The sequence below is a fragment of the Archocentrus centrarchus genome, chromosome 21 (genome assembly GCF_007364275.1).
Source record: "Archocentrus centrarchus isolate MPI-CPG fArcCen1 chromosome 21, fArcCen1, whole genome shotgun sequence".
In the NCBI taxonomy this organism is placed as follows: domain Eukaryota; kingdom Metazoa; phylum Chordata; class Actinopteri; order Cichliformes; family Cichlidae; genus Archocentrus; species Archocentrus centrarchus.
In genome coordinates this window covers 32,699,861-32,709,792 of record NC_044366.1, presented here as the reverse complement: position 1 = coordinate 32,709,792, position 9,932 = coordinate 32,699,861, and the positions used below count along the sequence as shown (strand labels likewise).

General features: G+C 40.8%; 1 protein-coding gene across 1 annotated transcript in view; it reads left to right on the top strand.

The window, feature by feature from the left end:
- Positions 1 to 836: 836 nt before the first annotated feature.
- LOC115801212 (SH3 domain-binding protein 4) overlaps positions 837 to 9,932 on the top strand; it is a 40,699-nt gene continuing 31,603 nt past the window's right edge. The window contains exon 1 of the mRNA XM_030758969.1: positions 837 to 1,016. The gene's annotated coding sequence lies outside the window, so the exon portion shown is untranslated. The remainder of the gene's footprint in view (positions 1,017 to 9,932) is intronic.

Here is a 9,932-nt window from a genome sequence, read left to right as displayed (position 1 = left end):
CAGCTTATCAACTGATTTTTGCCAAAATGAACATTAAGATGATGTTGCACCAGTTGTTCTTAATCTGTACCATCTGAAGCAGCAAGTGTGTAGCTGCTTCAGATGGAATATGAGCAAATTACTGTCTTTTACATATTTTTGATAAATTGCAGAATTTCATTGATAGGTAAATTCTGTTTTGCATGACTTTTTCTCATAATAACATTTTAGCCATCGTTTAGCTAACAGCTATCTGTGCTTTTTTTTTTTTTTTTTTTTTTTAAAGTAAACTAAATCCCACTTTCATGACTTAAATATTTAAATGTATTTTCAGCTGAACTCAAACTTAAATTATCCACTTCTCTAATTCTAGCAGTCTATATATTAATAATGAGACATTTGCAATATGATTTCAGTTAGTTTCTTTTTCTTATTGTAATTTAATTGAACTAAAAATGATTTGCAATATTTATTAATTATTTTTTAAGTTTAGTTTAAGTTAGCTCTAATAACCTTAAAGTCTAAGTACTCAAACAGCCTGCATCATAATTTAATGTATCAATACCGATTCTGACTTAGACAGCATCAGTGATAGTAAAAGTGAGCGACATGCATATAAAATCAATAAAACAAATGCATAAACTTTAAATTATTGTGTAGAAACAAATTCAGCTGATATTAAAAGTCTATTTTGTTTGCCAGCAATAAAAAAAAAAAAGATTTTAAGACCACTGAGTGTGGCTGCAGGATCTGTAGATGTCATTGTTGCTGCTTGGTGCTGGAAGAGTCACTGGAAGCAGTAACATCGTGACATCATGTCCTTATGGAAATGTCTCCCGGTGAGGCCCCTCCCTGTCCCGGTGACATCAGCCGGAGCTCGGCTGCTTTCCTCCAGGAGTCCTCGGTGTATCCGCGCATACGCATCCAGCACCGCCACCGGGAGAACTCGACGGAAACGGCGCCTGCTCAGCTTTCCTTGTCGCTTTTTTTTTTTTTTTTTCTAATGGGACAAAACAAGATTACTACTTCTCTGCCAGGTAAGCTGCCGTCTGTGTCTCGCCTTCATTTCCCTCCGTGTCAGTTAGAAATGATTTTTAAGAGACAACGCTGCTGTACCTGGGGGCGGCAGTTTACAAGCAGCAACTTTTTCTTAGGAAGCCCAGCTGAGGAGCGCTGCATACATTTACGCTGTAAGGCAGAAAGCGACAGTTACTCGACACTAGTTGGGTTTGAATAGGTTTGCAGAAATGTTGAGCGCACTCTCACTTTAACAGTTTGGCTTTATTTGTCTTGTTCTCCCCGTGTCGCTGTTTGCTGGACCATCGCAGCCTCTCTGTGGGTGCAACTGAATCGTACCTGCCTAAAAACTACAGTAACGGTTCTTTCCGCCGTTCGTGTAGCGGTTCTTTTTCTTCGTTTGTGTTGCTAAAAGTCGCGTTTGACTCTTCCTCACGTGTAAAATCAGCCTGAAGCGTAACTAAAGCCTCGGTAAGCTGTAGTAAATGTCGAACAGTGAAGTGTAGCAGTGTTAGAACCTGATGGTCTCACTGTATGCTAATATTTACTTCCTAGCTGAAGTGGGGCTGGAGGGGGGGGACCCACTAGTTGCCATGACAACACATTAAACACAACACTGATTTCAAGTGAGGATTTGACATCATCATTTTCACCATCATCATCATCATCATCTTCACAGTTTCTCGGTCAGAGCTTTCACACAGTGCACACTGGGTTAGATCCCTGCTTCCACACTGGGGTCCCTGACCTCCAGGGGCCTAAACCAGTGTCCATTCCCCACCTGCTGACCACCTGGATCAGAGCTTTAATGGCCTTGTTCATTTTTATTGGTCTGAGGGGAAACGGAGGGAAAAATCCACCCCATTAGTGTGGAACACATTTCATTGTAATGCAGTCCAGTAAACCTGAGCTCCCATTGGTCATTAAAACCTCTTAACATGTCTTAATTTTATTGCATCAAATTTAGAAATGGTGTGTGTAAGAAAACTCATGGCTTTTGTAAATCTTTTTTTTTTTTTTTTTTAAGTTGTGGCAGTTTCTGTTTGTTTCTACTCGGTGTTCTCATCTCTTTATCAGTCAACTAACAACGCTAGCTGGTCCTAGCACACATACAGGCAAAATACAGCCTCTGCTTACAGAACATCTCAATCTGTCTGTGTGACATCCAACGGGCCAAAAAGAAACAACCCACAGACACATTAGGTGAAAGGCAGTTATGTTATCTGAACTGAATTTAGATAACATAATGCTGAATTTGCCACTTAGTGTGCCATAAAGTACTTTATTCATTCAGCAATGCAAGTCTGCCCTGCAGTGGTACCTGAAGGAGTAAAAACGGAAGTAACAGCAAAACAGAAAATAATTTGAGTTAATTGATATGAAGAAAACTGTTTCTTTTTTATAAACAGTATAAAGGGTTTGTATTCTTGAATCTGGTCTTTCCAGGAGATAAGTTAAATAAGTGACACGATGAAAAACATTAGTTTCTGAAAAGTGAAACTAATGTGGAACTGCCTTAAACCTGCATTTAAAAAAAATCGCCAGCAGGGGGCCATAGCTGAGGTTGTTAAAAGACATTTAGTCCTATATAAGTCTATGTGACGGCACTCAGCCCTGGCCAGAGTAAACACTTTCCTGATGAGTTTATGGGCTCAGTCACTTATTTCAGGTTGTATTGAATGAAGCTGCGTCCACGCTGGAAGCGATTCGCTTATCGTACATGGCTTTGAATCTGACGGCCGGTCGCTTGTGGACATCCCAGGCTCTGGTTGCCTAGTGACATATTTACTAACAAGTCATATGTCAATCAGCAGTAGTCTTCACTCTCATGGGTGGTTGTTTCAGTCGCTCGATCAGAAGTTGAGAAAAGTTTATCTCAGGTCCTGCCGCATGTTGCTTGTATTCACTTGAAGTCGCCCGTGGTTGCTGCAAATCAATTTCAATTTAAAACTTCGAGTCCATTTTTCGACATATTGGTGATTGTAGTGTCCAGAAAGGAGGATTATCCTGGGTATTCTTGTTGGCTAACAACTTGTGGTTGACAAGTCATTAGCCAAACAGTGAAGGCGACTCTCTTCTCTACTTGACTGGACAAGGCCCGAGCACGCTCATACAGACTCGTTCATATAGAGCAGGTGATGGTAGGACAGGTGCACTTCTCATTCTTGTGCTGTTTGAATAGTGAGATAAAGAACTGTGAAGTGTACATGTGTAGCAAATTGCAATAAGCTAATTAAAAAAAGCAGCAGGAGCTCACAGAAAGCTCTGCAGCCCATTTATTATATATATAATAGATGAAAAATTGAGCACACTCTCACCCCCCCTCCAACCCGGTGTACTGTATTGTTTTCCAGGACCTTGGTAGTCACCTCTTTCTTTAAAAAAAATACTTTCTGAATAAAATACTCTCCCTGGAGTTCAGGGTTAGCTTCGTCATTTAGCATCACAGGTGACTTTGTGATTATAATGATATAATTAATTGCATACTTTACACATATTTTATGCTGGCTGTGTATCATCAGGACATTTGTCATCTGGAACTCTGCCCTTACAACCCAAAGCTTTCAATACATATGTCCTGGGATAAATTAATACGCCCTGCCAACAGAAACACCATACTAACTGTTTTCTTTGTTTAAGTCAAATAATACAGTAGGATATGAAGAATGTACTGAAAAAAGTTTAGGCCAGGGGCCAATGTTAAATACTGACATTGTAGTCCCTGTTAGCACACATCTTTGGCTCTAAGCACAGAAGCCCCACCCACCCACTGTTCAAACTTTCTGGGTACGAGGAGCAGCCAATCAGAAAAGAGTTGGCTTCAAGGAACTTTAAAAAGTGCTGTAACAGATTGTTTCACACAATTGATTAACCCTCTGTACCGCATAGTGGCCTCAGTCAGCCGGCGTGTTTCTACTACTGTTTGTGTATAAAAACACATTTGCACACACTATATTTGAACATATTTTAATAATATCAAGGTGAGTTGTTGAGGATTTCCAGAACTTCTCTGTAGGTAAGGGCCTCTTTTTTTGCTGCTGTTAGCTGCTGTTAGCCGAGTTACTGAACACTGAGCGGATGAACTCTCAGAAGATGTTAGAATGTAATCAAACTGTTTATCGTAGGGAAAGTGGGATTTTAGCTGGCATGTTAGCTTACAACCAGCTGTTGTTGTTTAGCCGGCCCTTGCCAGGTGTCCCGAGACAGGAGGGTCACATGTCTGATCTGCTGATAATCAGTATTTGTGACAATAGCAGGAAAAAATAAGCAACTTTATGTACCTTTTCATGTGTTAGAGCCCTGACTTCAGTTCAGGAGACGAGGCTTGAAGTGAGAGTGAAGAGGATGAGGTGGAGATGAGGGACGAGAGAGAGCAGTGGTGGAGGATACAGATGAAGAGGACCAGACAGAGATTATGAGAAATAGGTGATGAAAAGTGCAAATGTACAAATCTTAAATGGTTATATACTTGTGATCTTTAAATTAAAACCAACATTCGGATAGAATTCTCTTGGGGTATAGAGAGGCTGCACAGGCCCAGTAAGGAGTATTTTGCAATGTGAATCATGCAGAGCTACTCCAGGATAAACTGGATTTGCCGGCGTGCTGAGCAGCAGTCAGTTTCTAATAGATTTTTACATGATTATGCATCTTAACCGTCAAGAGTTGTTTACTCTTAATAATATCCATATTCAATAATAAATGACTGCCATATGTCAGATGTCAGTGAATGCGAGCACATATTTGAGAGCTAGACTGATCATCTCTCACTGAGTTTGCACTTAATCCTAACAAACTGAGTAGTCCCAGAAAAGAGGCGTCCTCATGGCAGCTTTGACTTGCGTGCTGGCCCTCCTGTAAATCAGGGCATGGATCATTGTTACAGGGTTTGTATTCTTGAATCTGGTCTTTCCAGGAGATAAGTTAAATAAGTGACACGATGAAAAAAAAAAAAGAATTAATTTAAAGGCTCATCAACTGAACTTACAGACCAGATGATCTGAGAGACAGACAATTAGACTGTAAGTACAGGCCGAGAAGCAAGAAGCATCACAAACTGCGCAGAGAAGCGAGTACTTGCACAGTGCATTACACGTGTGATAGGGCTGAACATTTTTGACTGCTCATCTACAGTTAATTCCATTTTTTCAAAAAGATTTGCCAAACTGAAGTAATCTTTTTAGTTTAACCAAAAGTTAGAAAAACTGTGTATTCACTTTACTGTTCTTTACTTTACTTTGGGGTATTTTTTTTTTTTTTGCAATTTAAACTTCAAAAATGACCAAAAAAATGATGCCAAAAAATAGTCAACTGATCAGTTAAAGGAACAATAGATTCAGCACAACTACAAGTGTAACTACAGTTCATTGGCTTATACTTTAATAGTCAATAAAATAATTAAACTTTGGTAGAAATGCATCCAAAAATGATTCTTGCTTCTGTCATTTTCTTTGTCCCTGCGTGTACACAGTACATGAGAGCATCCATCGTGACATGTGAGATGTGCGCATATATAAATGCACCGAGTGAGTAAATATTGAACTCTTGATTGTTTGAGCACACCTGCTGTGTGATGGCTTCATGTGGCACAGCCTGTGCTATTTACAGTGCTTCTCTGTGCTGAGAGTCCAATCAGCTGTTCATGTTTCCAGAGACACTTTATCTGTGCATCTTTTCTTTACTTTTGCTCAGTGGGAAGGCTGTTTTTCTGTGAATCTGATGACTTTCACTGGGTTGAAAGACCACTACAAATGAATTAATACCTACTTTGAAGTCAAAAAACATTTCCGAGCCAGTCGTCCTAACGTTCTTATATAATCACATGTGCTTCACATTCATGGGTGTGATTTGTTGACAACATGAAAATGCAGGCAAATTTTATTCAGAGCTCTGCTGCTTTGATCGCCTGCTGAAATGTGGATACAAAAACAGCACGTGAAAAGCTCATATCTGACATATTAGACATCAGATTAAAACAAGTCCACAGAGTAGCTCTGTCGTGTTTTGTTTTTTTTTACATTTTTGGTTAATCAGTGGATTTTAAAGCCAGTTAGCTCCTGTTTCCTTCTGTAAGTGGATTTTCTCTGTGTAAGCAAGGGAATAGGATACGTTTATTTACAAGTGCATTGTATAATACATTAAAACAAAAAGTAAGATCACAAAAAATGGAAACTTTTAAGGAATTCCTGTTAGTTTAAGAGACAGTTTTCAGTTAAAGTCTGCTACAAGGCCTGTAGTTTTCTATTTTTACTATAGTCAACAAATCCAGTGAAATCACCAAAACCAACAGCGTGTCAGTCCATCTTTAAATACTTCCTGACTACCCTGCCCTGTCTGTGGCTTCAGCTCCAATCTTACTGCTTCCTCCTTTAGCTCAGATCAGAATATAAAGCCTTACTTACAGACAGGTTAAATTTACTAAATGATCCTACTCTAGATTTTTGGCTATTCTGATGAGAAGCAGCAGTTTGCTGGGAACTATTTTCAGTGAGGGATGGATGCATATTTGTGACAACAGGATGTGTGTCCGTGACTAAGTCAAAATAAGTGTGTGTGTTTGTGTGTGCGGGCGTGCGTGTGTGTGCTTATCATAATTAATGAACATGCCACCCAGTGCAACATTATGGCTCACTAATGTATTTTTAATAGTTTTTGGATGATAATGGAGCTCTGTTGCACAGTGGAATAAGATATGCATGCACAATACTTAAATATAAAAAGAGGCATTTAGAAAACTGCCAGAAGTTTGAGAGTCTGAAAACACATCTATAATTAGAAAGGACATTGTTGAAAAGCTTAAAATATTTCCATAATGTATGGTTTCCATTTCACAAAGCGAAGTAAACAGTATCCTCCAGAGCAACTACTGATACCGTAACGACCGCACTATGTGTGTTATTATTTCATTCCCGGCTGCCCTCCCTTGTCTCAGACGTTTCTAAGAGCCACACACTGCAGATACAGCAACAACAGTCATACGGCTGATTGCAGTGTAAATTTGATTACTGGCGCATGACTGACGTTAACGTGGCTGAACGGTATCTGCAGGTCTGTCAGAATCTGTCTGCTCTGGACATTTTATCACCCAGAGCAAAACTGACTTCATCTTTCTGTTGCTGGAGGCCTGATCTTGTGTTTCAGCTGGACTTGAACGGACTTCATTGTGTGAATGAATACATGTGATTCCAGATAAGCACCCCCCACCCCTCCCCCCGCCCCTCTCCCCTCCAGGGGTGAACGTGCATGTCCCGGTGTCGCTGTAGCTCAGTTCCAGCTGATTACAGCATGAGTTATGACAGCATGGGCACCGCTGCTGTTGGCATCAGACAGGCAGCTGGTCCCTACCTCCAACCCCCACCCACTAGCACAGGGCCACCATCATCAGCTTTACTTGTCAGGGACTGAAGCCAGCCTTTATGTGAGGCGTGAGTCATACTGGAGCTTGGTCTTTCCCTACCTACGTCCCCGCTCTGCATCAGCTGGAGCTTAGAGTGAGCGTTTCACTGCTGCCCCGCGTCATCACCACCTGTTATCAAAAAGGAAACACACTGTTTATCTGTTTGATTTACTTCAGGTTTTTAAACCATGTTCCATGACAGGGTGTGCGAACATCATTGTCCCTGCAACATTGTTTGGTATTCATAAGTGCAGCACAGTAGAGGTGACTCCAAGGGTGGCGGGATGTGATGGTCAGGCTTTTGTGTTAGTTCTAAAGAGCGTGTGAGGTTTCTGACAAGAATTCAACAACATGGGAGCTACATGGAGAAATCACAGAAACACCCTGCAAGCCTGTTTAGATTACACAGTAGTTTATCTGATAAGGTGCTAATGGGGTCTCATTAGAGTGACAAATTCTGTGGCTTGTTGTGTTTCTGAGTGGCGTGTAAGACTATAAAAGAGTTGGAAGGAAATAACATGAACAAATGTTTTTGATAAACATTTTCTAAGAGCTTTGCACAAGATCTTCATTTAGTAGTACCGATTAATAGAATTTTAACTTCACTTTTGCCTCTCCTGTAAATGCAAACTGACTTGTCGTTCAGTTCAGCTCCAGCCAGAATGGCTAAAAGAGAGCAGCCGGTTAACAAGAACTGACTAGAGGAAGTAAAAATGACGAATTTTCCATAGGTGAACCCGGGAAAGGTTACTGGCAGTTGAGTCTCTTTTGGCCAAGTCCTCTTTTGATGAAAATGGGCACGCAACGATTTAAACTTTTCTTAACTTTAAGGCAGGCGGTTAAAATGATTCCCAATCAGAATGAAGGATACAGCCGATTAACATGTGAGGGTAAATAGTGGGTTACTTATGGACCTGGAGCCTGGGCTGTCTAGCTTGGGCTACAAATCTGTGTGCAATAAGCAAATTGCTTCTTGTGTGAACACCCATTTAGCCCCCAGAGCAGATCTTCACCGGCATGCGAGACGACTGGTTCTCTAATCTAAGGCTTATTGTAAGTGGCGAACAATGACCGAAGTAATAAACAAACATGGCATCAGTGCTGGACTGTGTGACCCGTCCACAGCGTGGTTTTTAGGTGTGTAATATAGAATCAAGCTTCACACCTCACTTAGCACTAACTTCAGACTGTGGACTTTTTAAAGAAAGCAAAAGGCAGTGAAGTGTGTGTGCGCCTTGGGGCTAGGATGTAGGGGTGTGTGTGTGTCTGTGTACTGCCATTGTTTTTGGGTTCGTGACAAGACTGGCAACACTGAAAGCAGCCCAATGAATTTGCTGGTAAAGGCAGAGAATGACAGTTGAACGTGATCTCTAACCTCCTCTTTGTCACCAGAAGAATAAGTTTTCCTCTTTCTCTCCCTCCTCCTTCACTTGAATAGTGCATGATTGCATTTGGAGCCTTGCATTCCTCGCATTCCTCCATACTTTTTCCCTACAGCACCATTCCACCTTGGTGTGTTTATATTGCGAAGTGAAAGATTGGATGATGGTTGCATCTGCCGCAGCACCGACGCACCACACAGAATATTTTTATGGCTGTAGAAGAAAACTGTCTACAACTAATCTGTCACACACATCTGTAAATATGTGCTTAAGTAAATGTACCCTTGACTGCCAGAGACAGAGGTGCTTGCAGTCAGAATGTTCTAACCTGTACAGTTTGTCGCCCCCGGTCATTATCACAGTGCACTGAGGAGAGTCTGTAAGCCAGCAAACAAAGTCTGTGAATGAACAAAAAAGAATAAGTGCAGTGAAAATTCGTACTTGGCATGCATGTGCGTTTGTTTCCGATCAGACACGTGGACCACAGGCTGCACGGGCCTCAGACTGCAGAGTCCCAATGGCCAGAAAACAGAAATAATTAATAGAGTTTATTAAAAAAGAGCAACCACTGCATGAAACACTCAACTCAATGTAGCGGGCAGATTCCACAGGATGAGTAGGCTCCTTTTTGGCTTTTCAGATGATAGCTGAAAGAGTTTTCTTTCCCAGATGTATGTTTAACTGTAGTTTGTCTGTTAATCAGTAAGATTATGCAAAAACTACCAGGCTGAATTTTCTTAAACTTGGAGGAGTGCTGGAGCAAATTTGGGGATAAATCCGAATCGCTTCATTAGAATGATGACCCAAAGGTCCTCGTAGCTTACCCATGTATTTGGTTAAAAAAAAAAAGAAGAAAGTATGTCAGATGGTTTGGTACTAAAGTTTGAGTGACGGTTAGATCATTAATCAAGAACGATTTTTAAGTAATTTTTCAACCAAAGAAGAGAAGCATGTCCTTGGTTGTGGCTCTGTTTTGTATGTTTTTTGTCATCTTCATGGTTCCAGGAACTGCGTTATACAAATTCAAACTAAAACAAATGAATGTCACGTATTTCTGTTTCCATTTTCACTCCATCTGAAAAACCATACGCAGATTAGACACCAGCAATTTTCACACCAGGACTGAGAGTCGTCATGTTTTTTCCACTGTGATGTCT